This window comes from Anser anser (assembly GCF_964211835.1).
Source record: "Anser anser genome assembly, contig: HAP1_SCAFFOLD_66, whole genome shotgun sequence".
Taxonomy (NCBI): Eukaryota; Metazoa; Chordata; class Aves; order Anseriformes; family Anatidae; genus Anser; species Anser anser.
In genome coordinates, this window is record NW_028153466.1 from 760756 (window position 1) to 775040 (window position 14285).

The 14285-nt window shown below is 40.2% G+C and overlaps 1 pseudogene across 1 annotated transcript; it reads right to left on the reverse strand.

Annotated features, from left to right (window-relative positions):
- Window positions 1-1223: 1223 nt before the first annotated feature.
- LOC310892108 lies at window positions 1224-14014 on the reverse strand (annotated as a pseudogene). The gene is made up of 6 exons: window positions 13545-14014; window positions 12201-12293; window positions 5136-5329; window positions 2757-2952; window positions 2179-2224; window positions 1224-1360 (listed from the first exon to the last, which is right to left on the reverse strand). The product of its transcript is annotated as an uncharacterized misc_RNA (transcript).
- Between the last annotated feature and the right edge of the window lie 271 nt (window positions 14015-14285).

The window sequence follows — 14285 nt, forward strand, 5'->3', positions numbered from 1 at the left end:
CAGTAATTTCTGCTTCCTTTTTTTTCTTGGAGGAATATTCTTTTGTTTCCAGCCTCACTTACTTATTATACACACTGTTAATTAGCAACTATTTCTCCATACTCATAGGGTTATGGAGTCCCTATGACTGGAAAAGACTCTGTACCCTTCAAGATAAGAACAGCATAAAGGCAGCAACTCGCAAGACTGCTCTAGCTTAAAGCAAAGCTTTCCTCATTGCTCTCATCTCCTTTGACTTGAGTACTGTCATCCTTCTATCAGAGCTTTAAAACTTCATTACCGTGAATGAAGGAAGACCAGAGCAATCAGAGAGGGTAGCAGAGGGTATAACTTAAGGAGCTGTTACTAGGATTTTTTTGTTGTTCCTGGTGGACTATTTTTCTCCTTGCCAGCAAGGAGGGAAAACCAGCAAGTTGTTTTCTCCAAGATTTTTTTTTTTTAGGTTTAAGAACACGGATTATGTTGTAGCAATTTCTTCGCTGTAAAGCGTCAGCTGAGAAGTCTAACAGTAAGAAGGGCAAGGGAAAACTGAATGCTGATGCAGAGAGTGCCAGCAGACATCATCCTCATTCCACGGGATGTTTGTAGCTATGGCAGTTGAAGTCTACACTTCCATATGCTTAACATACCCTATTTATAAGCCAATTTTAGCTGACCTAGCATGTATCAGTAGTACAGTTAGAGCCAGCAGCCTGTAGGAAAAAGTGGGCACAGGTGTTTCCATAGCAAGGCCTGTGAGTGTCTCCCATACATACTTCCAGTCTAAGCAAGCACATGAAAGGCTTGGCTTGTCGCTTACCTAAGGAACCAGGAAAACAAGGGGAAGCTAGATTTTGCTTGTGTCCTAATGCCCATATAAAAATAAAGACAGATGAAATACCCTTACTACCTTGTTAAATTCCATAAGCCGGAAGAGAACGTGCTGCACACAGGTACAAGTAAAATCCCTTGCTGGCAGGTTTGCAGAAACAAATTTTTTATTTACACAGGCAAGTCTTATCTTTAAGATAAGACCCCATTTACCTCTTTACATTTCTCGAATATTTACATGACTTCATGATGCTCCAAGAAGAGAGTGATGAACAAAAAGATTACAGAAACTGTCAAAAGCATAGCAAAAAAACCCCAACCTATCATTGTGCTTTAAAACTTATGAGCTAGAATAATGTAGAAGAAATGTAGTTTTAGCACTTTGGTCCTAACGGTCATGCTCTAGAAGACGCTTAAATAGCAGAGGGGATTTCAGAAGTGACCGTATCCAGAGGTTGCCAGTGACAATTCATGAGTGAATCGTAGAGTTCTTCGCTTGTCTCCGTGAATTGTCTGTTCATTTCATCAACATCCAAGTAGAGCTGTGGATCTGAAAATAAAAGCCTGGTAAGTCCAAGTATCAAATCTGAGGCATGCGCACAAAAAAACTTCACGTGAAATGGCTAACAAAATGTATTTTAAGCTAAGTGTAATAAGCTATTAGATCTACTAATTTTAGTGAGGTATTTAGTCCTCTAAAATTTTGAGCCTCACAGCTCCAACTTTTGGGAATTTGTATATTAGAAGGCTGGGACTAGAATTGTCTTTCAAGATAAAGACAAAGACAATGTTTAAGATAGTAAAGATAACGTTTAAGGATAATCAGCCATGAAACCCTCCCAAGAGTCATTTAATTCACTTCTACGGCAATACACGTTACATAGGATAGTTTCTAAACACTAACACAAAATGCCTCCACGTGAGGAACTTTGCAAACCTTCCAGGACACAAATATGTTTTGTACCGTATTTGTAAGTGCAAGCTGAATCCTCCTTTTGGAATCTGCAACATAAGCTTTTACCTCAGGGTGGAGAACAAAGCTTTTGCATATTACTGAGTTTCTAATACAAAATCTGTTTAGCGGAACCAATACAAAGAACAAAATTCTGTCTTAGACCATTTTCAAATGGGAATGAAGGCACAGGTACAAGAAACCTGCTGCGAAGCATTGACAGTGTCCCGTTTTACTTGATGCGGTCAGTGTATGCTGTATCAGCTTTAAAACCCCAGCTGAATGCAGATCAACCCCACAGAGGTTTGACCTCAGCTGAATTTTCAAGATGTTCTTCATCCAGTAGAGGTTGGCTTGTATTGTTAAAAGGCACAAGTATGGCTAAACTCAAGTGACAATGACAGAACCCTTATTACCGTCAGTAATTAGGTCATCACCGATTGCAGTCATAACTGAAGATTCCTGAAAGACAGAAAAGGCTAAGTTTAATCATAACTCATTTCAGAAAGCATCACAGATTCAAAGTGCTGCAGTCTCAACCCATTCCTTCTTCCTACAACTACAAGGATAGATGGCATTTTATCTATTTATTTTAAGAAGAAAGCCAATATTACAGTACAGGTTGGAAGGGACTTCCGGAGGTCACAACTAATACATTGACCACGATAAGACCACTTAAAACAACTGTTTAATTTGCTTTAAGCAAAGCAAATCAGAAGAACAGGAACAGAAGAAGCGTACGCAATTATGCTGTCAAAACCATTCTTTGGTATGCGTGAACAAATAATGGTGTATAAATCACTAATTCTATGGATTTACTATTTAAGCACTTAAATACAAACACCTCTGAATGGAATCTGCTCTTTTAACTTCACACTAAGCAGAAAGCATGTTTTCAACTTCGGATTCTTTTTGCTGATTCACACAAATCTTTGTGTGTACAACATATTATCTGTGAAATATTTTCTTTACAGCAAGCGTGCACTATCTTTACCTCAAAAACAGCTGGAGCCATTAAAGAATCTCCTAAAGAGCAGTCTCCAACAGCTTGCATGCTGTCATAGGGAGCATAGGAGCTGTAGTTGTAGTCAGCGTAAGCATCCTAACTCCTCTGCGAATAGTAGTTCTGGTAATCTTGGTAATAATCATTATAGTTGTATGACTGGTACCGCTGCAATTCTGCTTTCAGTCTGAAACATGAGGAGTTGCATACAGTCAGAGAACAAGAAACTGTAAACCCAGTTCTGAACTTAAACAATTTGTTAGCTTACATACTTCAAAGCTTAAAAGGAAGCTTTCCTAAACAGTCACCTAAGTGACAGCTTAAGTCACAGCTCAAAACCTCATTTCTATAGAAGCAAGCATCCTCACCTTTGCCAATACCAGAAGGAATTGTTCTCATGGATTAACTCCAGAGCCTTGACATGGTTACCTGTACACATCAAGTATTTTTAGCGTTGGCATAAGCAAGCTGCTGCTAAGTCTCTGTGCTTTGCTAAAGATTGATTTAAGACCAGAGACATTTATCAAGCACAGCTGCTTTAAAGATGCAGTCTTAACCCTTCTATCTTTTGTTTGGTTAATTACTAGATCTTATTTCCAGAAAGAAGTGAATGGAGTCAGATTATCCATTTCAAAGAAGCATCTGACACTGCCTGTCAGTTTGCCATGTCTACCTCCACCTGCTCTGTTTTTTTGTTTGTTTAAAGTCCATTAAACATTCAACAGCTGCCAACTATACCACTCAGGTGAAGTCAGTCTTGCTTAACAACACAATCGCGATTCTCCAGCATGACGCCTTATTATTAGTGGGAGAATTACAAAATACGCTGGTTCTTAAGAAGAAAGGGCCAGCTGATTAGCTTTCACTACTTTCCCTTTCAAGATTTTCTCAGGGGCAGCTTCAGACTAATGACAAGAACCAAGACAAGTGCTATCTGTACTAAAACTGAGGTACACTGCATAAAGAACATTCAGATAACCCAGCTGCATATTCAAAAAAATCCGCTGTTTAGACTTGTCTTCACTGATTCTGTACAGGCAGACCTCCTGTGTCTGCAGTGCCCAGTTTCTCTCACTTGAATTGGGGATGCAGAGAAGTGAGTTCTATGCTTTTGGGGAAGAATACAAGCTGAAGGCATTCTGAAATAGCTTCCAAACTCAACAAACATGAGGGACAAACTAATCCAATGGCTGGGTATTTCAATGCTAAGAGAGCACGGTACTCAGCCATTCAGAAACGTATTACTGATGTGTATTTTAATACCTACATTTGTTTCAATACTGCAAAGCTACACAAGTTCTAATAAAGAGGTAATCCATTGTCTTGTTACTGTAGTAAACAAACAGAAGATACATCATCTTAGGTCTTCTGCTTCCAACTGCACTCTTCCTACATACAGTTGTGTAGGGAAGGAAAATCTGAAAATACTGTTGACGTTCTTCTGGATAGCCGAAGCAAGAAAACATGTTTGTGGCTTATTCTTGTTTTCAAAATAAAACAATATTAATTTAATCAAAAAATTTTGGCAAAGAAGTTTGGACAGTGCTCTCTTGGAGAAGAGCATTTCCATTCTAAAGCAGAAGGAGGCAACATTTGCAGAATTATGCTAGGTAAACAGAAACAGAAGTGTCATTTTTTACTATTTAACAGAACACACAAGCTAACCTCATGAACATACTGAAATTGTTTATATGAAGTCCTGTTTTGTCAGTATCCTGGATCAAAGTTCATCAAATTTGGTGTCAATTCTTTAACCGTTCAGAGACCTGAATTGCCTTAAATAAGTGATAGAACTGAGCCGGTAGAGTAAGAAACCCTCTCAGGAAGTGCTAAGCTTTAAACTCCCCATTGCCCTAAGCTCATGAAAAGCAAAGAATAGCATTCTAAACCTGTTCTAGTAATAACGCCTTTGGCTTTCTCCCTGCGTTCCCATTTTTCCCCCCACTTCTTTCCTGTCAACCCACTGTAAAACTAGTTATGTGCTTCTCTCAAACTAGAGGGAAAGCTCTAAGAACAAGAACTCCCTAGCATATAAAACCACTTGTTGTCCCTTCTACCTTATGCAGGCCCAAACCTGAAAATATTTTCCAATGCATTCAGCTTTGCTGCTGTTGAGAAACAAGGCTGGTTACAATGGCAGCTAAGCCCAAGTTGCGCTGTCTGGCTAGACTTAACAGTTGGATTCCCCCAGCCATCCTGAAGCAGGTTGATGAATCCAGGGAGTCAAAACATAGGACTTCTGCATTTCTGGTTTTGTAGACTGCATCCTGTGTACAGCCACTAGAGCAAGGGCCACAGACTTTCCAAAGGCAGAGCTACAAGAATCTGATTATTTAGAATAATTGTATCAATGCACAACTCCTTGGTTACCTTTTAGAAATTCCTATGCTCAGCCGGATTCCTTTTCCCCCCAGGCCTGGTGCGTTCTGGCAGTCTTGCAGTGCCCTCATCTGATCACCTTGCTCACCAAATCTGACATAGGCATACCCTCTACTATTTTCAAAAGGGAGAAAACCAATTCTAGTATGCATAACAGTTACAAAGCTAATGAATTCAATTTCTGTCTTCTACAAAAAACAGAAGATAGCAGCTAATATAGCTTCTATTACTTAAGCAACCTCTCTGGCATGTGCACGTGCACAGAAAAGGCTTTCACCAAATTAAAAAACTTGGGCCAGAAGCAAAAAGCTTATTCCTTGGTAGCATTAAGATGCAACTCACTGAGAGCCAGCAAAACAATACATTTTAAGTGCTCTCTGCGTAAGTAATCAGATTCCATATTTCTGCATATACAGCAGTTAATCAGTTAGCACTAACCCACTCCTTTTGGAGCCACAAACTTTATTGGTCACAAACACCAAGAGCTGGCTGTAATTATCTGAACCAGTATTAACCGGTACCTCTGAACTCTTCAAACAAAAATATCTTTCAGGTGCTCTTAGAAGAACAACATCAATTGCCTGCAACAATTTGATGGCTTTGCTAAACGGAGCACTGAAAAGCACAGTGGTACAGTTTCTTTTGTAGCCTGTTCAGAAATTATAGCCCCGTGCCTACAGCTTCAAATCAGGCCAAGCTTACCAGCCCAACTCTTACAGCTTAAGTTCACTGCACTCGAATGCCTTCAAGACGTGCTTTTAGGAGCCATGGAGAAGAACCCTCTGGTAAGACCACCATTATAAAGTACTGAGTGTTGTTTTACACTTAAAATAGAACTATCTGTTACAGTCATTCATCAGCTTTCCCTAGGCTGCTGCTCTCTCACTACTGAATGTGATCCTGCTCTCAGTTTCCCACTAACTTTTTCCCCCAGCGGTTATGGCCTCTTTTCATCTATGACACTTTTAAGGGACTACACCGTGTTGAAAAATGCTGGTTAACATTTCCTTTTACACAAGGTGCCTCATCGAATTTTCCTGACTAAACCAAACCCCAGAACCTTAACTAGAAGAGGAAGCACACAAACACACACGCCTCCCTGGCCACCATATCTCCCCAAAACATATCTGTTCAGTAACAGACCAACTGTAAGAATACTGCGATTAAAATCAGTATAGCTCTATACACTGCTTTTGTTCGGGATTACTAGCTAATGTCCTTCCCCTTACCCCTTCTGGAATTAATACTGAATTCTGTACTCTAAAATGTGGTTCTTAAGTCATACAAATGACATTTAACAATCAGAATTTTTCCACACAGTGATCCTCAATAAAAACTTCAATCCTCTACTGCAGTCTTTCAACAAATTAAAGGAATACAAAACTGGCTAATAACTGTTCAGTGATTTTTGGACCTTTGTAGCACTAGAGTAACAGCAGTACACTCTGCAGCATAGTTGCAAGTACGTGGGAATAAGATACTCTCTCTCATCTCTTTTTTTCTCTGAAAAGTGTGAGGCCTCTATTTCACCCTACTAAAGATTTTACCACCAACTGTACTGCTAGCATTGAGACACTACAACTTCTGTGCTTGTATGAGATGCAGGACAGGTTCCTTAAGGTGTCACAATTTTTTGTCTAAACCTAGTGTTGAGATCAAAAAAGGGATTGCTACTAATTGCGTACGTATCAATAACCAGGACAGAAGACATGCTGCATATAGGAATTAAACTTTTTCTAAAGCTCTAGTACATGAACATATCAAATCCCGCAGATTTTTTCTAGTATGGTTTCAGAGGTCTTACTTGATGGACATAAGCGCACAAGTGAAGACAAAAGATACTCTGTTTACCTGAAGTACTGGTTTGCAAGTACTGCTTCTCTTCTGTCCTTCCCAAAATAAACTGTGAGGCAGCTGCAGACTCTGCACCTGAACACTCTGAGTGAACACCGAATGTAAATGATGGCAAGGCAGCATTTTGTGGACGCAGCCGCAGCACCAAAACCTGCAGAAATAAGTGAATGTCAAGTCCGTAACCCACGGTGTACCTGCAGTACATGAAGGTTTGAACTACATTCTAGTCCTGATCTTTCCAGTCAAAACTGTTTAACAAACAACCCACCAAACAGTAAAACAAACAAGAAAACCCCATGCTTCCTCTCTACATAAAACTTTTCACAACTGTGTTTTCTGCCCACCACCTGGCTTTAAAAAGTATACGAACTTCTTTGAAAGATCATGTTTTTAGTCTGAACTCCAAATGAACAACGTGTAGGGCATGTAAAGAACAAGCACGTCATTAATGAAAGCTTTTCTCTAAAAAGGATAAACTTATTCTTGGGGAAAAGTGTGGAAACAGATGTTATCTAGGCAATATTCCTACAGGAAAAACGAATAATTTTGCCACACCTCAAAGGAAAAAATAATTGTGCTTAACAGGTAAGAAAATAAAAAAAATCAGAGCAAACCAAAAAATAAATCACAGAATATGCATCCTCGTTTTAATCATTAAGTATTACCTCTGAGCTCTGCTTTGGTGCTTGGCTTTGCACTTTCACAGGCTACACACTTCGTGGCCTCTGCTTTGTTTTGAACCAAGCAGGTCTCCCAATCCCAGCTTCCTTCGGGCTTCTTGAATTTGTCTAAATCCAGAAATTCTCCAGAAGGAGCAGAAAATGCAGATGCACTGCTACTGGTCACAGGTGTTGGACCCTCTGTGAGACAAACAAGACAGTTAACCATCCTGTTTGAACATGAACTATAAAATGAACATTAACTTTTAAATTTGATTTGTCAAATCCCACAGAAATGTTCAAAATTACTCCGCAACTCCCCCCCCCCCCGCCCCTGAAAAAAATAAAAGCCACCAAAAACCCACAAAGAAACAAAGAAACAAACAAAAAAACCAGAGTGGAACTCAAAGCTTCCAAACAACACACAACTCTGTTCAGCACACAAGCTTCTGCTGCTGTTGACCACAGTGTAACCTCCATAAAGAGGCCTGACAGGTGCCTTTTAAAAAAAAGGTGCCTTTTAAGAGAGAAGCAGAAGATAACGCTTCAAATTCAAAACCGGAAAGACAAGAATGGCTCTTCCCTTCCACAGCACACGCAGAAAACTTTTATCCTAGTATTACTTGCATCGCTCTTCCTCCTGACAAGTGCAACGTAACCGTGCAATTCACTGCACCATGGTCACAGTAAACCCCTCATTTCCAAAATTCCTCCTTGCAATGGCAAGAGCCTCAGACAAAGATGCCGACTGACCGCTCAGAGGTTGGAAGTCCAAGAGAATCAACTCTGTCTGAAATCCATTATCTTACCTCATGAAATTTCAGTCTTACCGCACAGGATGATTACAAAAGCCCGGTCTAGTCCATCTTAATTTGTTTCTTCCACGATATATTTGCACAGGTGTTTTTCGATGTAATGGCATGTTAAATGACATTTAGAGTCAAAGTTAGAATTAGAATCGTATTTTAAAAACAATACAACCACGCTCAAAATCAATTACGGTCACACACAATGGGAAACAACCCAGTACTGCCCTGAAGAAGTTACCCAGCGGGTCACTCGCTTTCTTGAAGCCTACCACTGACCTTCATAGGCATCTCTCTGCTTTAGCTTAAGACTAGTTAAGACTACACTGTCTTGAAATCTGGCTTCACATCTCCCCTCAATTACATACAAACGGTGAGTAGAGGCATTTTGGACACATTCTGTAATTTTTTTTACTTATTTTTTGAAAGAGAAAAACGCAGTCATTTTTAACTCTTTCTATGGAGTTCTCATTTTCGCCAGTGAAAAATCACTATGTTGTTTTTAAATTAAGTCACCCACTTCAGCCATCTTCCCTCACCAGCTGCAAAGCCGGGGGTATCTGCATTGATCCAGCTCCGTACTAATACATTTCACAATCAGTTCAATTTATGCGACAGGCTGGAACCTGGGCTGAGACCTCTGAAGTGCCTGTAAACCAATCCTGCAGACAGCCGCTAACCCATCAACCGTACCTGGGAATCGTGTTGCTTAAAATATTCCATATATGCAACGTACTTTTATTCTGTACAAGATTCACAGAGGCTAGGATGGAAACAACAGGAAAAAAAGGACCATACCTGGTTTCTCAGACTGACAGGCTACACATTTGTTATCTTCCGTCTTATTTGGTACAAGGCATATTCCACAGTCCCAAGAGCCTTTCGCCTTCTTAAATTTGTCTTCAAAGCCCAGAGTGGCTGTTGTGTCAGTGCTGCTCGAGGAGGATGTCACTGTCACCGAGCTGTCTGTGACCACTGGTCATGTCAGAGCAGGCATTACTCCCGTTCCAGGTTTTGGTGTCTCACATGCTATACATTTTGTAGCTTCCGGTTTGTTTTGGACAAGACATGTATCACAATCCCACGTTCCAGGTACTGTTTTGAATTTGTCTCCAAAGCCCAGCATCCCTGCTGGGGGCGCTGCTGGCTTTGAGGTGTCGCATTGACTTGAACTTACTGTCTGTTTCATACTCTCAACTGTTGACGCTTTAGTAGCTTGACAAGTTACACATTTGTCCTTTATGTCTTTGTTTTGCAGAAAAGGGTCACATGTATCAGATTGCCAGTACGATGCTTGTTTAGAAGTCTCTTTACCTGCAGAAAAAGTTGTTATTGCAGGCCTAGTATAAACCACTGTGCTTGTTGTAGGTTGTGCAGACGTAGAAGAGCGTGTTTTCAACAATCCAAAGTCTAGGAAGCAAGAAAAAAAAGTCTTCCTGTTAGCGCGGCACCTCACTACATGTAACTAAGTGACTTTACTAGAGGGCAAAAATTTCAGCTCAGGTGCCAATGGTTACAACTAGACATTCAGACCGAGCGCAACAGGAAGTCCCCAGAAATCTTATCTAAACGGATGAAATTTCATCTGCTGCACTGGGTCACAACAGAACATTTCGTTAAAGCTTCATTTAACTCTTTGTTTCCAAGCAAGCTTTAAATCAACATTTTCACTGGTCGATACAAGTACAAACAGACAGTAGCTGACTGAAATCTGACAGTCCAACGTGGAATGGAAATAATACAATTTGATTAAGACGCGATGCCCAATCGAATCAAATTTCTAAAGCTCCTCCTTCCGTAGCAGATGACTCAAATCTACTCCAGTAACTGTACAGAAGTTTGTACTCGGAGCAGCAATCCATGCGGTATTTTCCCACAGATGCTGAATATTAATTAAATAATAAAAACTCAAGACAATTGAACAACTGTCTAATTTTCTATAATCTTTTTCAAAATGCATCGGACACAGGACAACTCCTTATTTAAAAGGTGGCAATTTTAACAGGAAAGACAAGCTACTAATACAGAAAGACTAAAGGAAATGCATCTTAAACAGCAGCTCAAGTTGCTTGTAAATCTACCTTGAACATAGTTGTTTTGTGGTTTGTTTGTTGGGTTTTTTTTAGTCAAAAATGAAGTCTTTGAACAATGTGGATTTAGATTCTGCTTCTTTTAAACCGATAAAGAAAGTGAATGTCACTTCACTCAGAGGTCTTTCCTTAAACAAAATGCACAATGTATTTTCTCTCACTTAGCTCTTTCCAACAGAGAAATGTGCTGCCTTCTTAACAAGTATGTAAGTTAGAAGAAGACTTTTGGGAAAAGATCAAATTCAATAAAGCCCTTTTTCTTAAAAGATATCTTTTCCACAGACACACTTTATGAAACTGTTGAAAACAATTGCAATTGCTTAAAAACAAAATTCAGAAAAGGGTTTTTAACGTAAAACACTCCACTTCTGTTTGCAGTTTAAATTTTAATCCACAGGAGCCATTGTAAGCTAAGGCCCAAAGATTCGCAGCTTTCGCCATGTATTTGGAACTGAAGCTCTTTCCTATTCTTTCTTCACCTGGGCTGAAGGTGGGACAGGAGTGTTGAGCTTTACAAACATTTCCTTTTCAATTCCACAAATTGTATTTACTTAAAATGAAACACCGATTATCTGGCTAATTCTCTTAGTACCTCATTTACAATTACATCCTAACACGTAAAGGAGATGCAACCCATCTGCTTTTCATCTTGCAGTTTTACTTCCAGCAACAAACACCACTTAGAATAGAAGGGGGCAGATGCACCCTAACAAACGCAGCGCTTAATGTAATGCTCTCCTACATTCATATTTATAGCAGATACTCTATTAACCATAAGTCGTGTGTTGGTTTTTTTTTTAATAAAAAATGCTAGCGTATTTTTTGCAGCATCTTTTTAAAAGGAGTTCATTATCTCTCCAGGATTTTTTAGAACGTCTAAGACGCTTCCTTCCTTTAAGACGTGGGCAGTGGTGAAGGGACCACCAGCAAAATCTTTGACCTCCTCTTTCTGTGTGTTGATGTTGGTTGAGGTGGTGGTGTCTTTTGAAACAAAAGAAAACAAAAACAGCTTTCACAATGTGACCTAGTTAGAGCAGATTATACTCACTTTTGTTAGAAACAAGAATTTCCAGCTTTCATGCTTCTCACATAAGAATCTTCACAAATTCTACTTACTTTGCAATGCTTTATGATTACAAGCAAAACAAAAAGCAACAAAACAAAAAAAAATTATAAAAGCAGATCTGTCACTGGAAAAATACTGCAGAAGTCCAACACTGCCTGGAATTGCTAGCATGCGCAGACAGGACAGATTGAAGATTTAATAAAGAAAAAAAGGAAAATCAGCACTTCAGATCTGAAGTGCTAAAGTTTCAGTTACCTAGGGTAAGAAAGGGCGTCACTGGAGTACCACTGGGTCCAGAAAGTTCTGCCGATTTTACAACGGGAACACTAAATGTAAACCCAATCTGCTATGAACAAGAGAGGTTTTTCAGATTCTCAAGCCACAGGAACTTCAATCGAATGCACACACAAAACCAAATCTGAAAGCTGCTCTTCACATTTGTAGCACGCATGCTGAATGACAAATTATAAGCCAGAAGCCTACATACTTTTCTCCATCAAGGCAGATTCTGCTTTAGTGTTCTGCAACAGCCTACTAAATGCCTAAGAAAAAAAGTCAAGCTCCTTTATTATTTTACTTACAGAAGACGTAGGTAGCACTTCTGCCTCAGTAGATTTCACAACTGGAGATGAAAACGCAAACTCAGGACTGCTAACAGTACTTGCTGGTTGTATCTGTATTTTCAAAAGAATTAAAGGTTTATATTTAAGAGCAACAACTACCTGAATTCACTACCCAACAGAAGTCCCGCAGTGACGTCGAAAAACCTGATGTTTGAGCTATTTTGCAGATAAAAGTAATAATAAAACACAGGGAAGTTTCCAAGTGGGTATAGGACAATATCTTCAAAACCAAATTCCAGAAACTGAGAGGAAAAGCTGGAGATGCTACTTAGGTCTAAATGCACGGAAAAGCAAGCCAGGAAGCTGAAGAACGGCAAACTCAGCCCAATGATACTCCAAGAACTTCAGCAAACACCTCAACATGTTAAAGCAGCTGTCTACTTCAAACCGTACAAAAAATATTTCAAGTACTCTGGAACAGATTAATGTTTATTTTATTGCAATAATATGCCAATTATTGCACCCTAGGCTCATTCTATGTGAGGCTTATATGACCACGTTACCTCTAATTTAATAACTTAAATAAAGTTGTGGTTTAACCATTGCAGGCAACTAAGCACCACACAGCCACTCGCTCACTCCCTCCAAATGGAACAGGGAAAAGAACTGGAAATAAAGAAGTAAAGTTGTTAAATTTGAGGTAGCATTAATGACTCATCGCATGTAATGGCTACCTGGAAAGACAAATGCCATAACCCTGTACATACTCCCCACTCCTTCCCCTTCTTTCCCCCAGCATTTATTGCTGAGCACGATGCTAAATGGTGTGGAATATCCCTTCGGTCCTCTGGGCTCCGCTGTCCTGGCTGAGTGCCCTCCCAGCCTCTTGTGCATCCCCGACCTCCTCGCTGGCAGGGCAGCGTGAGACACAGAAAAGGACTTGTCACTGTGTAAGCACTGCTCAGCAACAGCTAAAACACCAGTGCCTTACCAACACTGTTTTGCTCACAAATCTGCAACACAGCATCATCTAGCATCATCTACTACGAAGAAAATTAACTCTACCCCTGCCAAAACCACTATAAATAACGTGGCATAAAGTCCACACCCCCCTTCCCCCGCAGACTTCCACAGCATTTGAAGCAGTTATACAATCACGTTAAATGGGAGTTGGCAGGCTCTAAGACTGAGAGAAGCAGAATCAAAACATTTATGCCTTTTTCCCCAAACTGGCATACAACCCCAATTCATTCAGCTGCGTAGAAACTAATATTTGTTAGTTTCATGAGCACCACAGAAAAAGTCAACTCGCAATAAAGCAGTATACTCATTGTAAACATTATTTATAGCATAAAGATTTACCTTGCCCGCTGCCGTCGCTGCTGCATCTGCCATGCCTGCCGCCTCCGTTGAATTTGCCACGCTTGTCGTTGCCGCTGTTGACCTTGATATGTCCTTTCTCATCAGCAGGTATGGCATGCCCGCCGCCATTATTGGATATGTCAAGCCTGAGGGCACTGTTGAACATGTTATGCCCGACGTCGCTGTTGTATATATCATGTCCTCCACCTCCTCCTCTGATAGATCTGTCAAGTCCTCCACCTCCGATGGATCTGTCATGCCCTCCACCTCTGATGGATCTGTCATGCCCTCCACCTCTGATGGATTTGCCATGCCCGTCGCAGCTGCTGGAGTTGCCGTGCTCATTGCTGCTGTTGAAACAGCGCTCGGTGACGCTGAGACAGCGCTACTACCAATGAAACTAGAATTGAACTGAGGCAGCGATGCAGCACTGATGGGTAGGGGTATTTTCGGTAGCACTGGTTCCTCCACTTCCTAAAGTTGCAAATTTTAATTTTTCTTATACAAGACATACTACTTTCTCACCCCATCCCACCCAATTTATTAACAAAATTAAATAGAACAAAAATCCATACAAATTAAGAGAAAGCAAGTTTCCAGAAGAAATCCCGATCTCCCCACCTCTGTCTACCACGTCATTTTAATTTATGGCAGGCCTGCTTCCACATTATACTCTATTCAACAACTGTACAGCAAGAACACTGAAAGTTAACTCAAAACCTGTGCAGAACAGAGACGCAC